This window comes from Stomoxys calcitrans, chromosome 1 (assembly GCF_963082655.1).
Source record: "Stomoxys calcitrans chromosome 1, idStoCalc2.1, whole genome shotgun sequence".
Lineage (NCBI taxonomy): Eukaryota > Metazoa > Arthropoda > Insecta > Diptera > Muscidae > Stomoxys > Stomoxys calcitrans.
In genome coordinates this window covers 167,718,153-167,741,549 of record NC_081552.1, presented here as the reverse complement: position 1 = coordinate 167,741,549, position 23,397 = coordinate 167,718,153, and positions in this window count along the sequence as shown.

Here is a 23,397-nt window from a genome sequence, read left to right as displayed (position 1 = left end):
TTTTCAACATCCGTGTCGTATATGGTTCAGATCGGTCTTTATTTGGATATGGCTACCAAAAAGACCAATATTTCTACCAATTTCTACAAAATTGAACATGACTTGTACTTATTAGACCTCTCAATATCCGTGTCGAATTTGGTCCAAATTGGACCATATTTCGATATAGCTGCTATGGGGCCATAAATTATGCATTTTTTCACCGGATTATGACGAAAGGTGGTTTACATAAATACCCGAGGTGATGGGTATCCAAAGTTCGGCCCGGCCGAACTTAACGCGTTTTTACTTGTTGTTTCTGTGAAGGAAACTTTGGCTTAATGCACGTATTTGGGTTTCAGCAGTCTTAGCTCCCAATATGTGTACCTTTATTTCTTTCATTTATTTTGTTTTTGCGGTAAATTTGACTCTTATAATTTCTTATCAAATTTTGGGAGAAATTAAATTCCTTTTATATTTCTATCGTCTATGATGTAACTTTCGTCATGGAGGATAGAAATATTAGAGGAATTTGATTTCTCTCAAAATTTGATTCAAATGTCAAGCTTACAGGTGTCGTTTATTATTTTATTTTTCTTCAAAGCAAACAGTTCTGCTGAAAAAGAAAATGAATAAAAGAAAAAAATATGAACATGTTGGAAGCTAGACTGTCGAAACCCCAACACGTGCATAAAGCCATAGTTCCCTTCACAGGAAAGGAAAAAATAGATATTTAGAAAATGCAAACGACGAAAACAGCATGACATTTAGAGCAGAATTCTGCTTGCGGTATGTTCTTATATAACTCTCATTTGTCTATATTCACCAAAGAGCGTGGTAAATAGAAGAGTTGGCTTTAGCGCGATTTACGGGATCATATATCGGGAAGACCAAGCAGAAACCCTCTCTTCTATTTCTCACTCTCATTGATATTCACAAGCGCCAACAGCCAGTCTACGTTCAAAAGCCGCTTTGCATGCTGCAAATAATTTTCACATCTTAACAAAGAAATTCCAACATTTTGTGAATTTTTTATCCAAAGCATAATTTCAGGCATTTAATTAAAGTGCTTTAATGTTGAGAAAGATTACCGTTGAAGATTTCGATAGATATATAGTGCGGTTCTCCTTGTCAAAGAGTTGTATGAAAGTATGAACAAAAGCGAATGAAATGTCGTGAAGTTGTAAACTGCATTATCTATATGTTACACCCTAATTTTGGTCACTTGCCGGCCATCCCGTATTTTTCACTTAAAAATCCTCTTTGGATGGCATTGTGTTCATTGGGAAGGCACCACTATCACATATTCTATAAAAAGTGCATGTGCGGATTAATTTGATCCATGAATATGAGAGCTCACCGATGTAAAATTACAATTTAATTACAGATTTCATAAAAATTGCTAAAAATGATTGGGCTCATTTTGACCAACGACACCTGTTGACCACAGCTTGTAACTAAAATGTAACTGAAAGATCGGGCCCATTTTTAATAACGACATCTGGCATCCAAAAGGCACAATTGAGATACTTATCTCTGGCATTGTGTTCATTGGGATGGCTATTCTATGAAAAGGATTAAGGATTAATATGAATATGTAAAATTACAGTTTAAAGATCCAATTTTAGGAAAATCACTAAACAAGGTGGGTATATAAAGGGTGATTTTTTTGAGGTTAGGATTTTCATGCATTAGTATTTGACAGATCACGTGGGATTTCAGACATGGTGTCAAAGAGAAAGATGCTCAGTATGCTTTGACATTTCATCATGAATAGACTTACTAACGAGCAACGCTTGCAAATCATTGAATTTTATTACCAAAATCAGTGTTCGGTTCGAAATGTGTTCAAATTTTGACAAATTTTGTTCAGCGATGAGGCTCATTTCTGGTTGAATGGCTACGTAAATAAGCAAAATTGCCGCATTTGGAGTGAAGAGCAACCAGAAGCCGTTCAAGAACTGCCCATGCATCCCGAAAAATGCACTGTTTGGTGTGGTTTGTACGCTGGTGGAATCATTGGACCGTATTTTTTCAAAGATGCTGTTGGACGCAACGTTACGGTGAATGAACACATTTCGAACCGAACACTGATTTTGGTAATAAAATTCAATGATTTGCAAGCGTTGTTCGTTAGTAAGTCTATTCATGATGAAATGTCAAAGCATACTGAGCATCTTTCTCTTTGACACCATGTCTGAAATCCCACGTGATCTGTCAAATACTAATGCATGAAAATCCTAACCTCAAAAAAATCACCCTTTATATATATATATATATCAAAGTATATCATCGACGCCTGTTGTAACTAAAATATTACTGAATGATTGTGCATTTTTTGCTAACGACATCTGGCATCCAAAAGACGTTAATAAAAAATTCTATCTGCAGTTTGGCAAGTCAATAGAGATAGCTCCTAAAAGCTCATCTGAGAAATTTTTCTTTGATCAGACAAATGCCTTATAAGATAGCATAGATAAAATGTATATAGCTAAAGAATTTGAAGTTTGCACATAGGCTGGTTAGTGAAGCTTGTGAATATAGACAAATGAGAGTTATCTAAGAAACGTGCATAAAGCTATGGTTTCCTTCAGGGGAAATGAAATAATCGATATTTAGAAAATGCAAACGATGTAAACCAAAGAGTATAAGATCTAATACAAGAGAGGGTTTCTGCTTTGTCTTCCCCGTACCGTAAAATAACTCGCGTTAAAGACACAACATTTTTATTGTATTCCAATTGGATTCACATTGAGGGTTGCAACATTTTCGGGTTATTCTGTTTTGATTCGGGCATTCGTTCGAACATTTTTCGTATTTTGCTTTGTTTCTTTACAACCGAAAGTTGGAATAAAGGAAAAACGAAATATCGTAAGCAATTCAAATATGTTCTGTCTTTAAATTTTGTCACTTGTCATCCCGTATTGCCCTCTAACGCCAGCTCTTGTTCTTTCTTACGCTCTTTGATGTAAACAGCTTGACATTGAGAGCAGAATTCAGCTTGCGGTATTTTCTTAAATGACTCTTATTGTCTATATTCACAAGCGCCTATGTGCAAATTTCAAATTCTTTATCTATATATTTTTTATCTATTTCGTCTTATGAGGCATTTGTCTGATCAAAGAAAAATTTCTCTGGAGTGCTTTTAGGAGCTATCTCATTTGTCTCAAAGACGATAGAAATAACAGATAAATTTATTTTTTCTAAAAATTTAAGAGCAAATGTCAAGCTTAAAGGTGTCGTTCATTATTTTATTTTTCATCAAAGCAAGCAGTTCTGCCGAAAAATTAAAAAAAAATCAAATTTACAGCAAAATAAATATATATACGTGCATTACGCCATAGTTTCCTTCATAGGAAAGAAAATAGTGGATATTAAAATCAAAGAGCGTAAGAAATTAGAAGAATTAGATCTTATACTCTTTGATTAAAATATGCTAACGACGCAAACATCACGCCATTGAGAGCAGAATTCTGTTTGCGGCATGATCGTAGACAACTCACATTTATCTATATTCACAAGCGCAGCCAACTAGCCTATGTGCAAAATCAAATTCTTTATCTACATTTACTTTATCTAAGGTTACATTCGCACAATAACGCCAAAGGTAACAGAAAGATAAAAAAGATTTATATGAGGTTATCTGCCTGACGGATATTGGCACAAAAATATATGAGCGTTGTTGGGCTCACCGAAAAATAAAATGAACTTTAACAATTGTGTTTTTAGCAAAGAGGGATTAATTATCAAGAGTGTTTTTGTGCTTCTTCATCGCGATATCGTAAAAAAGTTGAGATTAGGGTTCGCCATGTCGTTTACGATATCGAACATATTATAGGTTTTTTGTTTTGGTTCTTCGTTCGGCGGCCATGTTTGGTGTCAAACATCGAAACATGTATTGGTATTGCCGTTCCGGGTGCGCCTTGATTAAAGTTGGCTCGTTAAAATCAAAGAGTTATCAAACTATTATATTATCCTTCTTTGATCGTGAGGTTGTTTCGTTTTTTTATTCAAAGCATAATTTTAGGTATTTAATTAAACTGCTTTAATGTTGAGTAAGATTGCCGAAGTAAATTTCGATAGATAGATAGTGAGGTTCTCCTTATCAAAGAGTTGTATGAAAGTATGAACACAAACGAACGAAATGTCGTGAGGTTGTAGACTGCATTATCCACATATTGCACCCTATTCTTGGTCACTGGCCATCCCGTATTTTTCGCTTAAAGAGGGATTAACATATAAGAATATGTTAATCCCTCTTTGGATGGCATTGTGTTCATTGGGAAGGCACCACTATCACATATTCTATAAAAAGTGCATGTGCGGATTAATTTGATCCATGAATATGAGAGCTCACCGAGGTAACATTACAATTTAATTACAGATTTTATAAAAATCGTTAAAAATGATTGGGTCCATTTTTTTCAACGACACCTGTTGACCACTATTTGTAACTAAAATATAACTGAAAGATCGGGCCTATTTTTAATAACGACTTCTGGCATCCAAAAAGCACAATTGAGATACTGTATCTTTCCATTTACATGGCATTGTGATCATTGGGATGGCACCACTATCACTTATTCTATGAAAAGTGCATGTGCACTTTTGTGAATATAAGAGCTCACTGAAGTAAAATTACAGTTTAAATATCCAATTTTAGGAATATCGCTAAAAAAGATTGGGTATATTTTGATTATCGACACCTGTTGACCACTGCTTGTATTGAATGATTGTGCATTTTTTGCTAACGACGTCTGGCATCCAAAAGACGTTAATAAAAAACACTATCTGTAGTTTGGGTGGATGTGCAGATCAATGAGTATAAGATCTAATACAAGAGAGGGTTTCTGCTTTGTCTTCCCCGTACCGTAAAATAACTCGCGTTAAAGACACAACATTTTTATTGTATTCCAATTGGATTCACATTGAGGGTTGCAACATTTTCGGGTTATTCTGTGTTGATTCGGGCATTTGTTCGAACATTTTTTCGTATTTTGCTTTGTTTCTTTGCAACCGAAAGTTGGAATAAAGGAAAAACGAAATATCGCAAGCAATTCAAATATGTTGTGTCTTTAAATTCTGTCACTCGTCATCCCGTATTGCCCTCTAACGCCAGCTCTTGTTCTTTCTTACGCTCTTTGGTGCAGATTGGCAAGTTAATAGAGATAGCCCCTAAAAGCTATTCTGAGAATTTTTTTTTATCAGACAAATTACTTATAGATAGCATAGATTAATTGTATACAGATAAAGAATTTGAAGTTTGCACATAGGCTGGTTGGTGCAAAGAGCGTACGAAAGATAAGAGCTGGCGTTAGAGGGCAATACGTGATGACGAGTGACAAAATTTAAAGACACAACATATTTGAATTGCTTACGATATTTCGTTTTTCCTTTATTGCAACTTTCGGTAGCAAAGAAACAAAGCAAAATACTAAAAAATGTTCGAACGAATGCTCGAATCAAAACAGAATAACCCGAAAATGTGCAGCCCTCAATGTGAATCCAATTGGAATACAATAAAAATGTTGTGTCTTTAACGCGAGTTATTTTACGGTACGGGGAAGACAAAGCAGAAACCCTCTCTTGTATTAGATCTTATACTCTTTGATCTGCACATCCACCCAAACTTGTATTATCTTACGCTCTTTGGGTTGGTGAAGCTTGTGAAAATAGACAAATGAGAGTTATCTAAGTTATCTAAGAACACGTGCATAAAGCCATGGTTTCCACCAGGGAAATGAAATAATCGATATTTAGAAAATGTAAACGATGTAAACAGCTTGACATTTAGAGCAAAGAGTGTAAGAAAGAAGAATAGCTGGCATTAGAGCCCAATTCGGGATGACAAGTGACAAAGTTAAAGTTTAAAGACACAACATGTTTGAATTGCTTATGATATTTCGTTTTTCCTTTATTCCAACTTTCGGTTGCAAAGAAACAAAGCAAAAAACTCTGCCAAAAAAACGCAAACATCATGCCATTGAGAACAGAATTCTGTTTGCGGCATGTTTGTAGATTACTCACATTTATCTATATTCACAAGCGCCACCAACCAGTCTAGGTGTCTAGGTGCCCAAAGAGCGTAAGAAAGAAGAAGAGCTGGCATTAGAGCCCAATTCGGGATGACAAGTGACAAAGTTTAAAGACACAACATGTTTGAATTGCTTACGATATTTCGTTTTTCCTTTATTGTAACTTTCGGTAGCAAAGAAACAAAGCAAAATACTAAAAAATGTTCGAACGAATGCTCGAATCAAAACAGAATAACCCGAAAATGTTGCAACCCTCAATGTGAATCCAATTGGAATACATGGAAAAGGTTGTGTCTTTAACGCGACTTATTTTACGGTATGGGGAAGAGAAAGCAGATTCACATTGAGGGTTGCAACATTTGCGGTTTTTTCTGTTTTGATTCGGTCATTGGATTCATATTGAGGGTTGCAACATTTTCGGGTTATTCTGTTTTGATTCGGACATTCGTTCGAACATTTTTTCGTATTTTGCTTTGTTTCTTTGCAACCGAAGGAAGAAGAAGTGCTGGCATTAGAGCCCAATTCGGGATGACGAGAGACAAAGTTTAAAGACACAACATGTTTGAATTGCTCACGATCTTTCGTATTTCCTTTATTCCAACTTTCGATTGCAAAGAAACAAAGCAAAAAACGAAAAAATGTTCGAACGAATGTCCGAATCAAAACAGAATAACCCGAAAATGTTGCAACCCTCAATATGAATCCAATTAGAATACATGGAAAAGGTTGTGTCTTTAACGCGAGTTATTTAAGGGTATGGGGAAGAGAAAGCAGATTCACATTGAGGGTTGCAACATTTTCGGTTTTTTCTGTTTTGATGCGGTCATTCGTTCGAACATTTTTTCGTATTTTGCTTTGTTTCTTTGCAATAATTCAATTATCAAATCTTTCCGCTTAACATAATTATCATGGTCTTTAAGCTCGATTCCGCTTTGGAAAACAAGACAAACAAAATTTAAAGGGTTTCTTTTTTTTATTTTTAATTGGTCACAAGAGTGTCTGAAACTTCGTTTAGGCTTCTAATTAGGCTTGCCAGATAGTCGTGAAAAAATATAGAATGTGAAAAACTTGGTAATCAAATGAAATTTCAGTATTAATGTGATTATATATCGTTTAGCTCTCATATCAAATACACATAATGCTAATTTATGAAACATTACCTAAAGGTCTGCCAAATGGCAAAAACGGTATTTCTTCAACACGCGGTGGAGCAAATTGGTCAATTTATACAAACTGATCTCGTTTTTGATTTTCGAATATATCCCAGCTCGAAATCATTCAAATTCAATGCTTTCAATTCAATAATAGCATAGCAAAGAACGTCGAACAAAGAGTTCGGTAAGTGTGGGCTGCTGTAAAAGCACTTTGGCTGGTGGATGGCATAGTGGATCGTGACAACACCACTGTCAAATTGTTTAAGGTGCTCTAAATACCCAACAGCTATTGAGAACAGTACAGACCACGATTTGATCTCTTTTATATTTTCTACACCTATAAGTAATGGCCATTTCGAAAAAGTGTTCAGTATTTTAAGTAATTTATATACCAAAGAAAGATATAGAATCTGCTATAGACTAGGTTAGGTTGAAAAGAGGGTGCAGATATTAATCCCCCCCATGCCACTATGGACATACACCTAAGCCTGAAATCGGCTTGTTGTGCGCTCTAAAAACTATAAAGTAACCTCTAAAAAGAACATTTTAAGTTAGGAATTCCGTTCTATTGGGTTGCCCAAAAAGTAATTGCGGATTTTTCATATAGTCGGCATTGACAAATTTTTTCACAGCTTGTGACTCTGTTATTGCATTCTTTCTTCTGTCAGTTATCAGCTGTTACTTTTAGCTTGCTTTAGAAAAAAGTGTAAAAAAAGTATATTTGATTAAAGTTCATTCTATGTTTTATTAAAAATGCATTTACCTTCATTTAAAAAATCCGCAATTACTTTTTGGGCAACCCAATACTTACAAAATCCTTAATTGTTTTCAATGGTATAGTGTCTCCACCTGTCTGGTATAGTGTCTCCACCTAAGTGCCGGTATCTGTTAGACGCGAAAGCCGGGCAATGAAACCCGGGAAATGCTCCAACGTCTCATCATCTCTTCCCCGCATGCCTTACACATGCTATCACTTGCCGCACCGATTTTGCATAAGTGAGCTCGTAGTCCCATGTGTTCTGTTATGATACCAATAGCTATACTGACCTCCGTCCTACCGATCGTTTCGCTGTTCCGCAATGTTGCATGGGCATTCGTCGCCCACTCCCTTAAGTGGGACTGCGTCGAACCGAAAGGCTTCGGGTTAAGCAAGTTTATTGACGGCAGTCTTCTTGCCTTCAGCACCAAATCGTCTGCCCCTTCATATCCCCTTACTCCGTTATGGCCCGGCACCCAAACGATGCGGATTTTGCCATCCTTAAAGGAGTCGTTAATCTCCATCTTACACTGCAAGACTGTTTGTGACCTTACCGTCCTGGTTGTTATTGCCCTTATGGTAATTTTACTGTCGGTAAAGATGTTCACACTCGACGTCCTCGCGTTAGCACCACACCACTTCACGCATTCTTGATCGCCTGGATCTCCCCCTGCAGGATCGTATTGTATTATGGTCAGGCAGTTTAAAACAGATCTCAGTCCCTGGGTTCTCAATGTAGACATGTAGACACCCAGGCCCACTCTGTCCTCTAGCTTTGATCCATCCGTGTAAAATGATCTTCCAGATGACAATACATGTTCTCTGAACCTGTTGTATGGTCCTTATGTTGCTCTTTTTCTCCATAGCAGTCCACCAAACTACTAAGGCGTAAGTAAGTATTGGTCTAATCACGCTCCTGTAGAGCCAGTGGACTATCCTCGGATTCGTGCCTAAGGCCCGTCTACATAGTGCCCATCATCTGTGAGCCTTCTCAGTACGCTCCTGAATGTGACACTTCCAATTCAGTTTTTGTCCATGATCAAATATTTTTTATTGATTCAAAAGACAACAAGTAAAAGCGTGCTAAGTTCGGCCGGGCCGAATCTTATATACCCTCCACCATGGATCGCATTTGTCGAGTTCTTTTCCCGGCATCTCAAAAAAGGATATAAGAAAAGAGTTGCTCTGCTATTAAAACGATATCAAGATATGGTCTGGTTCGGCCCACAATTAAATTATATGTTGGAGGCCTGTGTAAAATGTCAGCCAATTCGTATAAGAATTGCGCCCATTGGGGCTCACGAAATAAAATAGAGAGAACGATTTATATGGGATCTGTATCGGGCTATAGACCGATTCAGACCATATTAAACACGTTTGTTGATGGTCATGAGAGGATCCGTCGTACAAAATTTCAGGCATATCAGATAATAATTGCGACCTCTAGGGGTCAAGAAGTCAAGATCCCAGATCGGTTTATATGGCAGCTATATCAGGTTATGAACCGATTTGAATCTTATTTGACACAGTTGTTGAAGGTAAAAATAAAATACGTCATGCAAAATTTCAGCCAAATCGGATAGGAATTGCGCCCTCTAGAAGCTCAAGAAATCAAATCCCCAGATCTGTTTATATGACAGCTATATCAGGTTATGGACCGATTTGAACCATACTTCTCACAGTTGTTGGATATCATAACGAAATACTTCGTGCAAAAATTCATTCAAATCGGATAAGAATTGTGCCCTCTAGAGGCTCAAGAAGTCAAGACCCAAGATCGGTTTATATGGCAGCTATATCAGGTTATGGACCGATTTAAACCATACTTGGAAAGGTTGTTGGGTATCATAACAAAACATGTCGTGCGAAATTCCATTCCATTCGGATAAGAATTGCGCCCTCTAGAGGCTCAAGAAGTCAAGACCCAAGATCGGTTTATGTGGCAGCTATATCAGGTTATAGACCGATTTGAACCATACTTGGCACAGTTGTTGGATATAATAACAAAACACGTCGTGCAAAATTTCATTCCAATCGGATAGGAATTGCGCACTCTAGAGGCTCACGAAGTCAAGACCCAAGATCGGTTTATATGGCAGCTATATCAGGTTATGGACCGATTTGAACCATACTTGGCACAGTTGTTGGATATCATAACAAAACACGTCGTGCAAAATTTCATTCTGATCGGATAAGAATTGCGCACGCTAGCGGCTCACGAAGTCAAGACTAAAGATCGGTTTATATGGCAGCTATATCAGGTTATGGACCGATTTGAACCATACTTGGCACAGTTGTTGGATATCATAACAAAACACGTCGTGCAAAATTTCATTCTAATCGGATAAGAATTGCGCACTCTAGAGGCTCAAGAAGTCAAGACCCAAGATCGGTTTATATGGCAGCTATATCAAAACATGGACCGATATGGCCCATTTACAATACCAACCGACCTACACCAATAAGAAGTATTTGTGCAAAATTTCAAGCGGCTCGCTTTACTCCTTCGGAAGTTAGCGTGCTTTCGACAGACAGACGGACGGACGGACGGACAGACGGACGGACATGGCTAGATCGACGTAAAATTTCACGACGATCAAGAATATATATACTTTATGGGGTCTCAGACGAATATTTCGAGTAGTTACAAACAGAATGACGAAATTAGTATACCCCCCATCTTATGGTGGAGGGTATAAAATTGTGTGGAAGTAATCTATAGTCCATAATCCATTCACTCATTCTTGATATGATACCCTTTTGCTCTGAGTGTGGTGAAGAGAGCGATCATACAAGAATTTGAGTCTACGAACGGCCAGTAATTTTTCATCTCAAATAATGGATGGACAGCTGTGACCGTCGATGGCCGTTCTCTAATTGTTTCCATTGAGCCTTTCGTCAAAGAAAATGCGGCAGCTATCGGGAAAATATTTTGGAAGCTGCACCGTTACATATAGTACGTTTAAACCAAGAATGCTTAAACACCTTTTTTTGTAATAAAAACTAAATTTCGACTAAAATTTTGTTTTTTTTTTTTCAGAATCTCGACCATCAGTTTTGCGTTTCCCGATTTAGAGTTTTGGGGACCTGGCAAGCTTACTTTTAATACCACTAATTGAGCTCAGTTAATTAGGTAGGGGCATGGTAGAACGGTATACGAGGGTTGCACTATATTTTTCGGGATTGTCAATCTGCCAACTGACAGCTCTGTCGTAAAGTTTGACATTTTTGAGGTTACACGTACTCGAAACGTTTTAGCAAACGAGCTAATATTTGTGTTGTTTACAGTAACTTAAAAGATTCATCTCGCCCAAAAAATGGAATTAAATCGTGAACATTTTCGTGCGTTTATTTTCTACAACTTTCGAAGTGGATTAACTCAACAACAGTGCATCGATGACATTAATTAAATTTTTGACGATGCAGCTCCATCAAGGACCAGTGTTTATTGATGGTATGCTGAGCTCAATCAAGATCTTAGTTCACTCCAAACGAATTTCGTTAAGGTCGTCCAAAATCAGTTGTTGTTCCAAAAACCATTGATGCTGTGCGTGAACTGATGTTGCAAGATCTTTATGTGACCTATCATGAGATTGGGACATGGAACAACCTTAGACATTAATGGGACTGAGTCGATCTAGCATACATTTAATAATGCATGAACGTTTGACTGTCAAAAAAATTTGTCAACCGCTCATAAAAAGACTCGTGTCGTGATTGGCCGAAAGAAATGCTCCAAAAATACAAAACAACTGCATTTTTATACCCACCACCGTAGGATGGGGGAATACTAACCTAGTCATTCCGTTTGTAACACCTCGAAATATTCGTTTAAGACCCCGTCCTTGTGTCGAAATCACGATAGAGGGTAAACGCGTAAAGCTAACCGCTTGAAATTTTGCACAGATACTTAATATTGATGTTGGTCGTTGGGGATTGCAAATGGGCCATATCGGTTCAGATTTAGATATAGCTCCCTTACAAACCGATCCCCCGATATGACTTCTTTTGGCCCTGGAAGCCGCAATTTTTATTTGATTTGGCTCAAATTTTGCAGATAGTGTTCCGTTATGACTTCCAACAACTGTGCTAAGTACGGTCTATAACTCGATATAGCTCCCATATAAACGGATCGCCCGATTTGACTTCTTGAGCCCTTACAAGCCTCAATTTTTGTCCGATTATGCTGAAATTTTGCATGAAGTGTTTTGTTATGACTTCCAACAACTGTCCAACGATCCAAATCGGTCCCTAACCTAATATAGCTCCCATATAAACCGATCTCCCGATTTGACTTCTTGAACCATACAAGCCGCAATTTTTGTTCGATAAGGCTGAAATTTTGCATGCGATGTTCTGTTACGACTTCCAACAACTGTGCCAAATATGGCCAAAACCAGTCTATAACCTAACATAGCTCCCATGTAAACCGGTCTCTCAATCATCCTTGTTTGTTTCCTAGAAGCTTTAATTTTTGCTGGTTTGACAGAAGTTTGGCATGTAGAATAAAATTATGCCCTACAACTAAATTTATTTTGTATAAATTATTAGCAGAATCCATGGTGGTGGGTTCCCAAGATTCGGCCTAGCCAAACTTAGCAATCTTCTACTTGTTGATTGTTATAATATACGACAAGAAGAATATGATGTGCTAGTTTCGATTTGAAGCGGGTTTGGGTAAATAAATACCTTTTGGGTATTTACCCATCGCCCATCTTTTAACATCTTCCTTCCACTTAGCCGTTTTTGTTTGATGTAACAAATGTTTGTATGTTACATTTTTGTACCCACGACCGAAAGGGTATAAAAATGGGTAATAAAATAAACAAGTAAGAGCGTGCTAAGTTCGGCCGGGCCGAATCTTATATACCCACCACCATGGTCGCATCTGTCGAGTTCTTTGCGCAGTATCTGTTTTTAGACAAACAAAGAATAATGAATAAGGACGGAGGAGGAGCTATAACAAGTTATAGTCCGATTCGGGACTCAAGAAGCAAAATCGGGAGATCGGTTTATATGGTTGCTGTATTAAGCTATAGATCGATTCTGACCATATTGTACACGTTGAAGGCCATGGGAGGAGACGTTGTACAAAATTTGTGCCAAATCGACTGAGAATTGCGATCGGTTTATATGGCAGCTATATCAAAACATGAACCGATTTGGCCCATTTACAATCCGAACCGACCTACACCAATAAGAAGTATTTGTGCAAAATTTCAAGCTGCTAGCTCTACTCGGACGGACGGACAGACGGATGGACAGACGGACGGACAGACGGATGGACAGACGGACGGACATGGCTAGTTCGACTTAAAATGTCACGACGATCAAGAATATATATACTTTATGGGGTCTTAGATGCATATTTCGAGGTGTTACAAACAGAATGACGAAATTAGTATACCCCCATCCTATGGTGAAGGGTATAAAAATTTGAGTAATCTCGGCACATCTCTATCGGGAAAACTATTTGTGATCGTAAAAAGCAAAAATGTAAAACTGATTTTGAAGAATTGACTAAAAAATCATAAATCTTATATATAAATATCAATTTGTGTTTGTTTGTTTGATTGTTTGTGTGTTCCTTTGAGACACATTTTTTGAGTCCCTATATGGGACTCAAACGAAAGGTATTTAGGATAAGAAAACGTATCTGATATCCAAATGTCCGACCTAAATCGGGCATATTTACCGACCATGGCAATATGGGACTCAAATGAAAGGAATTTGCGAGTAGATTACGAATCTGTTATCCAAGTGTGGGATCACGTTTCTGGGGGTCCACCCAAAAAACCAAAAATATGGGGTTTAAATAAAAGGTATTTGAATGCAGAATACGAATCTGATATCCAAATATGGGACCAAGTGTTTGAGGGCCGCCTCTCACCAAAAACATCCCCAAAGGGTAAAAAATTTACGACCATAGCAATATGGGGCTCAAATGAAAGGTCTTTGGGAGTAAAGCACGAATTTGATATCAATATTCGGGAAGAGTCTATGGGGCCCCCACAACACCACCCACATAGTAAATATTTTCTGACTATTACAATATGAGGCTCAAATAAGAGGGTTTTTAAAGTGGAACACGAATCCGATATATATTTTCAAGGCCAACTCACTGAGTGGCCGCCCATCCCCCATAACACCCCCAAGCCGGTCATGTTTGCCGACTATGGGAATATGGGGCTCAAATTAATGGTATGTGGGAGTAGACCACGTATCTGATACCAACATTAGGGGTCAACTGTCTAGCGGACGTTCCACCACCATAACAACCCCCAACTAGGACGTATTTGCTCACCAAGACAATACCTTTTATTTAAGCCCCATATTCCCATGGTCAGTAAATAAGTTCTGTTTGGGGGTTTTTTGGGAAAGGGGTGGACCCCCGGAAACGTGATCCCACATTTGGATATCAGATTCGTAATCTACTCGCAAATACTTTTCATTTGAGTCCCATATTGCTATTGTCGGTAAATATGTCCGATTTAGGGGTGTTTTGGGGGTTGGGGTGGACCCCTCACACTTGGTCCGACAATTGGATATCAGATGCGTTTTCGTATCCTAAATACCTTTCATTTGAGTCACATATTGTCGTGATTGGTCTAAATATATGTTTTGTAGGTTTTAGGGTGGGGCGGCCCCCTAGGTACCCGATCCGAAATTTGGATACCAAATTTTTATTTTTAGGGTACTATATGGGAGCACACAAAATTTCGCTTAAATCGCACCACCCATACCTGAGATCTGGCGTTTCTGAAAATTAGGGTAAGGGGGAGGGTCCTCCCCCTTCAGATATCAAAAAATGTAGTACCCTATTTTCACCACGGGATCATTATGCACCATCTGTGAAAATTTCAAGAAAATCGGTTCAGCAGTTTCTGAGTCTATAAGGAACACACAAACATACAAACAAACAAACCTTCAAACAAACACAAATTGATTTTTATACCCTCCACCATAAGATGGGGGGTATACTTATTTCGTCATTCTGTTTGTAACTACTCGAAATATTCGTCTGAGACCCCATAAGGTATATATATTATTGATCGTCGTGACATTTTATGTCGATCTAGCCATGTCCGTCCGTCCGTCCGTCCGTCCGTCCGTCCGTCCGTCCGTCCGTCCGTCCGTCCGTCCATCTGTCTGTCGAAAGCACGCTAACTTCCGAAGGAGTAAAGCTAGCCGCTTGAAATTTTGCACAAATACTTCTTATTAGTGTAGGTCGGTTGGTATTGTAAATGGGTCATATCGGTCCATGTTTTGATATAGCTGCCATATAAACCGATCTTGGGTCTTGACTTCTTGAGCCTGTAGAGTGCGCAATTCTTATCCGATTTGAATGAAATTTTGCATGACGTGTTTTGTTATGATATCCAACAACTGTGTCAAGTATGGTTAAAATCAGTCTATAACCTGATATAGCTGCCATATAAACCGATCTTGGGTCTTGACTTCTTGAGCCTCTGGCATGCGCAATTCTTATCCGATCAGAATGAAATTTTGCACGACGTGTTTTGTTATGATATCCAACAACTGTGCCAAGTATGGTTCAAATCGGTCTATAACCTGATATAGCTGCCATATAAACCGATCTTGGGTCTTGACTTCTTGAGCCTCTAGAGTGCGCAATTCTTATCCGATTGAAATGAAATTTTGCACGACGTGTTTTCTTATTATATCCAACAACAGTGCCAAGTATGGTTAAAATCGGTCTATAACCTGATATAGCTACCATATAAACCGATCTTGGGTCTTGATTTCTTGACCCTCTAGAGGGCGCAATTCTCATCCGATTCGAATGCAATTTCGCACGACGTGTTTTGTTATGATACCCAACAACTGTGCCAAGTATGGTTCAAATCGGTCCATAACCTGATATAGCTACCATATAAACCGATCTTGGGTCTTGACTTCTTGACCCTCTAGAGGGCACAATTCTTGATTTGAATGAATTTTTGCACGAAGTATTTCGTTATGATATCCAACAACTCTGCCAGGTATGGTTCAAATCGGTTCATAGCCTGATATAGCTGTCATATAAACAGATCTGGGGATTTGATTTCTTGAGCTTCTAGAGGGCGCAATTCCTATCCGATTTGGCTGAAATTTTGCATGACGTGTTTTATTTTTACTTTCAACAACTGTGTCAAATAAGGTTCAAATCGGTTCATAACCTGATATAGCTGCCATATAAACCGATCTGGGATCTTGACTTCTTGACCCCTAGAGGTCGCAATTATTATCCGATATGCCTGAAATTTTGTACGATGGATCCTCTCATGACCATCAACAAACGTGTTTATTATGGTTTGAATCGGTCTATAGCCCGATACAGATCCCATATAAATCGTTCTCTCTATTTTACTTCGTGAGCCCCAATGGGCGCAATTCTTATACGAATTGGCTGAAATTTTACACAGGTCTCCAACATATAATTAAATTGTGGTCCGAACCGGACCATATCTTGTTTCAAAATTAATAGGGTTCGTCCTTGGGCCAAAGAAGTGACATGTGCAAAATTTCATGGCAATCGGACAATAAATGCGACCTGTACCTTGATCACAAAAATACATGGACAGACAGACGGACATAGCTAAATCGAATCTAAAAAACTTATCAATGAGTCTAGCTCTTCTCCTTCTTAGTGTTGCAAACAAATGCACAAAGTCATAATTCCCTGTACCACAGTGGTGGTGCAGGGGTATAAAAATCAATTTGTGTTTGTATGTTTGTTCCGTATATATTCAAAAACGGCTAAACCGATTACCTTGAAATTTTCACAGTTGGTGTAGGTTGGTCTGGAAGGAAACACAGCCTATATAATTTTTATACCCTCCACCATAAGATGGGGGGTATACTAATTTCGTCATTCTGTTTGTAACTACTCGAAATATTCGTCTGAGACCCCATAAAGTATATATATTCTTGATTGTCGTGACATTTTATGTCGATCTAGCCATATCCGTCCGTCCGTCTGTCCGTCCGTCCGTCCGTCTGTCCGTCCGTCTGTCTGTCGAAAGCACGCTAACTTCCGAAGGAGTAAAGCTAGCCGCTTGAAATTTTGCACAAATACTTCTTATTAGTGTAGGTCGGTTGGTATTGTAAATGGGCCATATCGGTCCATGTTTTGATATAGCTGCCATATAAACCGATCTTGGGTCTTGACTTCTTGAGCCTCTATAGTGCGCAATTCTTATTCGATTGGAATGAAATTTTGCACGACGTGTTTTGTTACGATATTCAACAACTGTGCCAAGTATAGTTTAAATCGGTCCATAACTTGATATAGCTGTCATATAAACCGATTTTGGGTCTTGACTTCTTGAGCGCAATTCTTATCCGATTGTCATGAAATTTTGCACGACGTGTTTTGTTATTATGCCCAACAACTGTGCCAATTATGGTTCAAATCGGTCCATAACCTGATATAGCTGCCATATAAACCGATCTTGGGTCTTGACTTCTTGAGCCTCTAGAGTGCGCAATTCTTATCCTATTGGGATGAAATTTTGCACGACGTGTTTTGTTATGATATCCAACAACTTTGCCAAGTGTGGTTCAAATCGGTTCATAACCTGATATAGCTGTCATATAAACAGATCTGGGGACTTGACTTCTTGAGCTTCTAGAGGGCGCAATTCCTATCCGATTTGGTTGAAAATTTTCATGAAGTATTTTACTCTTACTTTCAACAACTGTGTCAAAGAAGGTTCAAATCGGTTCATAACCTGATATAGCTGCCATATAAACCGATCTGGGATCTTGATTTCTTGAGCCTCTAGAGGTCGCAATTATTATCCGATTTACCTGAAATTTTGTACTACGGATCCTTTCATGACCATCAACATACGTGTTTATTATGATCTGAATCGGTTTATAGCCAGATACAGCTCCCATATAAATCGATCTCTCTATTTTACTTCTTGAGCCCCCAAAAGTGCGCAATTCTTATTCGAATTGGCTGACATTTTACACAGGACTCCAACATATAATTTAATTGTGGTGCTAACCGCACCATATCTTGATATCGCTCTAACAGCAGAGCAAATCTTTTCTTATATCCTTTTTTGCCTAAGAAGAGATGCTGGGAAAAGAACTTGACAAATGCGCTCTATGGTGGAGGGTATATAAGATTCGGCCCGGCCGAATTTAGCACGCTTTTACTTGTTTTGATATCGGAAGAGAGGCGGACCCTCCCCTTATACCAAAAACACCACCCAAAATCAAAAGTGGACCGATCGGGACAATAAGGGTATCAAACAAATGTGTGTTTGTTCCGCAGAATCAATAAGGGCTTAACCGTTTTTCAAAATTTTTACAGATTGTGTACGTTTGCTGGAAGGAAACATAGGCTATATAATTTTTAGATGTTGGATAGGGGCGGACCCTCACAATATGGGAATCATATGAAAGGTATTGGAGACTCAAAAACGAATATCGTATAAAAATTTTAGTCCAAGTACCCAGCGGGCCGCCCCAACCTCAAAACTCCTCTAAAGAGATATATTCGACTTTCATGTCAATATGTGACTTAAATGAAAAGTATTCGGCAGTAGATTACAAATATGGCAAATGGGAGGTTGCAGGTCCATGCAATGGGAGGTTACCCCACCCCCAAATGGGCATATTAGCCGACTATGGCTATATGGAGGGTATTTGGGAGATCTTATTTTGGAGCCAAGCGTTTTGGTGTACGCCCTAAAGCACCCCCTAAACTGAACTTCATGGAGCTCAAATGAATGTATTTGTTGGGAATAAAGGACGAATTTGATATCTATATTCAGGGCAAAGTGCCGGTGGCTGCCCCAGCCCCAAACACCCTATGGAGCTCAGATTGAAGGGATTAAAGAGTGGAGCATGAATTTGATATCCATATTTGAGCGACACCTCTTTGAATTTTTTCATGACTGCATTACAGGGTACCTCACAAATGTCGCCAGCATTTAGAGGGGATAACCGCTTTAAATTTTGTCCGATGTTCTCGCCAGGTTTCAACGTTCTGCGTCATAGACGGACATAGGCAAGAATTCGATATCCACGTTCAGGGCAAAGTTTCCCCACCTTAAAAAGATATGAGAGAGTTAAAGAAGGCGCAGCGGAGCGGGACCGGTTCGGCTATTGAATAATAAAATAAGATGGTATTAATGATATGTATTTATAAATACCACGCTTACATTTTACAATGTTGTATTTGTAAACATCCGACATTTTTCTGCATTACACTATTTCAACGCAACATTTTTAACAATAAATTTGTTTTACTTTAAAAATATAATAAAAAATTCTAATTTTTGGATATTTTTTTTGTTCTAGCCTCGCTATTTTGATTCTGTATGTGATGGAGGTTAGACATATATTTGACTCATTCGCACTTCTTTTCGCATTAGATATGCATTATAATTTATACTATTAAAAAACTATTTAATTAGTACAATTAAAAATATGTTCAGCGTATGCCTTCTTTACCAATCACTTGCCGTGATACAAAAAATGTCGAATTTCAATGTCCAAAAAAATAATTAAAGCAAAAGATTTTTATAAGTCAATTCCATATTTAATCGGTCTAATTTTGGACTATATTTTTTCTGAGTGGAGAAGATTATGTGAGATACAGATGTGAATAGGTATGGCACACAACTCACAAAGGACACATGCTACTCGCCTACGACGACAAGAAACAAGGCCATTTATCGACAGACGCAAATTATACTATACAAGTCAATGATACTAGCAGTTTTTGTTATATGGTTCTGAGAGATGGGTACTAGTGAAAGCAGACGAGGCAGGTTTGAGTGTTTGAGAGAAAGATTCTTCGTAAAATTTATGGACCAGTTTGCGTTGATGGAGCTGAGTACAATTTGTATACCCTCCATAGGATGGGGGTATACTAATTTCGTCATTCTGCTTGTAACTACTCGAAATATTCGTCTGAGACCCCATAAAGTATATATATCCTTGATCGTGGTGACATTTTATGTCGATCTAGCCATGTCCGTCCGTCCGCCTGTCTGTCGAAAGCACGCTAACTTCCGAAGGAGTAAAGCTAGCCGCTTGCACAAATACTTCTTATTAGTGTAGGTCGGTTGGTATTGTAAATGGGCCATATCGGTTAATGTTTTTACTATATTATGATACTTAACAACTGTGCAACAAGAATGGTTCAAATCGGTTCATAACCTGATATAGCTGTCATATAAACAGATCTGGGGACTTGACTTTTTGAGCTTCTAGAGGGCGCAATTCCTATCCGATTTGGCTGAAATTTTGCATGACGTATTTTATTCTTACTTTCAACTACTGTGTCAAATAAGGTTCAAATCGGTTCATAACCTGATATAGCTGTCATATAAACCGATCTGGGATCTTGACTTCTTGAGCCTCTAGAGGTCGCAATTATTATCCGATTTGCCTGAAATTTTGTACGGCGGATTCTCTTATAACCATCAACATACGTGTTTATTATGGTCTGAATCGGTCTATAGCCCAATACAGCTCCCATATAAATCGATCTCTCTATTTTATTTCTTGAGCCCCCAAAGGGCGCAATTCTTATTCGAATTGGCTGACATTTTACACAGGTCTCCAACATATAATTTAATTGTAGTCCAAACCGGACCATATCTTGATATCGCTCTTATAGCAGAGCAAATCTTTTCTTATATCCTGTTTTGCCTAAGAAGAGATGCCGGGAAAAGAACTCGACAAATGCGATCCATGGTGGAGGGTATATAGGATTCGGCCCGGCCGAACTTAGCACGCTTTTACTTGTTATATATAAAGAGATTTCGCTGAAATTTGAAACAGTGAGTTATTTGAAGCCTTCCAAAATCTGACCCAAATATGGTTCAGATCGGACTATATTTAGATATAGCTGCCATATACACCGATCTGCCGATCAAGAGTCTGAATCCCATAACAGCTTTATTTATTACCTGATTTCGCTGAAATTTGAAACAATTAGTTATTTTAAAACTCCTAACATCCACCCAAATATGGTTCAGATCGGACTATATTTAGATATAGCTGCCATATAGACCATTCTCCCGATTAAGGGTCTGAAGCCCATAAAATCTCTATTTATTACCCGATTTCGCTGAAATTTTAAACATTGTGTAGTTTTAGGTCTCCCGACATCCGTCCCAAATATGGTTCGGATAGGACTATATTTAGATATAGCTGTCATACAGACCGATCTCCCGATTATGGGTCTGAAGCCCATGAAAGCTTTATTATTTTTTAACCGATTTCGCTGAAATTTGAAACAGTGAGTAATTTTACGCTTCCCAACATCCGATTCAAATATGGTTTAGATCGGGCTGTATTTAGATATGGTATCATATAGACCGATATGCCGGTTAAGGGTCTGAAGCCCATAAAAGCTTTATTTATTAGCCAATTTTGTTGAAATTTAAAATACAAAATTCAACAGTGACTTATATTTATTAGACCACTCAATGTTCGTACCGAATTTGGGTGCATTAGTTATCCAATTTTCACCCGATTGTGACGAAAGGGGGTTTACATACATACCCGAGGAGGTGGGTACCCAAAGTTCGGCCCTGCCGAACTTAATGCCTTTTTACTTGTTGATATTGAGGATGCCTTTAATAATGCAAACCGTCAATTTTGAAGAAGCTAGAAACTCTAGACAGACTTGGGATCTGTAGATTTACACATATGGGTCAGTAGAGGGATTCCTCTATGATGCGCTCTGTCTCCACTTCTTTGGATTATTTTCATTAACAATATATCGTTCACTTACCGCCAAAAAGATGTAAGTGCCAAATTTTGGGATTTCTAGTTTTTAATAGGAATCGATAACTGAGACTGTTTCCCCCTTCAGTTAAGATTAAAGAGTGTCGTTAAGATTTTATAAAGCTGTTGTGATTTTACTACAAAAACAAATTCTGTTACAGCGAAAGGCACTTACATTATTTTCGCTAGACACAAGTACCTCAAACAAATTAAGCAATATTGCAAAACATATGTAAGTTATCATAAATAAACGTTTTATATTTGGAAGTAGAGTACTAATCGGTTGTGTAAAAGTAGGGTTAAGTATCTAAGAGGCGCCCCAACCTCGAGTAAACTGCCAAAGAGAAATGTTGGCCGACCGGGACAATATTGGACATAAATTTAAAGTCTTTAGACGTACAGTGGTCGCCATATAAACTCATATTGGTCATCCGCGACAAGTAAACATACGACAGTAAAGTACGTAGGTCATGTCCAAATTTGGGGACACCCAAAGAAACTTCGGGCTTCGGCCATTTCAAATCTCTGTTCTAAATTTCAGCGAAATCGGATAACAAATGCGCTTATTATGGGCCCAAGACCATATATTGGGAAATCGGTCTGGACCGTATTTGGTGCGGTTGTTACGAGGCCTTATGCAATACACTTTTCTAAAGTTCAGAGGAATCGGATAATAAATGAGTCTTTTATGAGCTTCAGACCCCAAGTCGGGAGATCGGTCTATACATAAATGTATAGGTGTCCAATATGACCCTCTGTTCCAAATTGCAATAAAATCTGATATTAAATGAGACTTCCAGCTCACTTTCAAACAATGGTATTAATTGCACTTACCTCTTAATTACTTAAAACGAGGTGATTTATGTGACAGCGAAAAAGATGTAAGTGCCAAAAATACCGTTATCTTTATTTAAATACACAAAATTTTTTTTACCACTATATGCTTCAGCCAAAGAAGTGGATGAGAAGTGAAGTGAAGAGAAGATGCAAAAATCATATTTAAATTTAGATATTCTAAGTTTTATTCAATAAAAACCTTCTCCTGTAAAGTTTTGATTTTGGCACTTACATCTATTTGGCGGTAACGGGACAATATTATTGTCTTTGGAAAAAAGTGAATGCCAGGACGGCGAAATGGACTGCAGAATGTGGTCTAAGCTGAAGTTTTCTTTGTAGCAGGAGATACGAGGAATCCAAGGAATTTATGGTAAAGTAAGCCTTTAGGAGCTTCCATACATTTAAGTCACTCAGACCTGATGGAATATTTCCGGCGTTACAACAGAAGAAGACCGACTATCGGGCGCCCCATTTGGCCAATATATTCACAGAGTGCCTAGGACTTAAACTTCAATCGGACTGCACTCATTGATATGTCCCTGCTTCTTAGTGGAATGTTCATGGGCAAAATTTGCATTTGTCTAGGACTTGCATATACTTCGAAAGCCTCTGAAAAAGGCTCGATGAATCTAACTTTAACAGTGTGGATAGTTCATGTATGGCTAAGATTTAAGCCAGAGTTAACTAAAGGGTTCAGTAACAACAAATAAATGAATGCTACAACCGGTTCTTTATTTAACATACATCCTAATTTTTGCGGAAAAAATTATAAGAATAAAACAAGTAAAAGCGTGCTAAGTTCGGCCGGGCCGAATCTAACATACCCTCCACCATGGATCGCATTTGTCGAGTTCTTTTCCTGGCATCTCTTCTT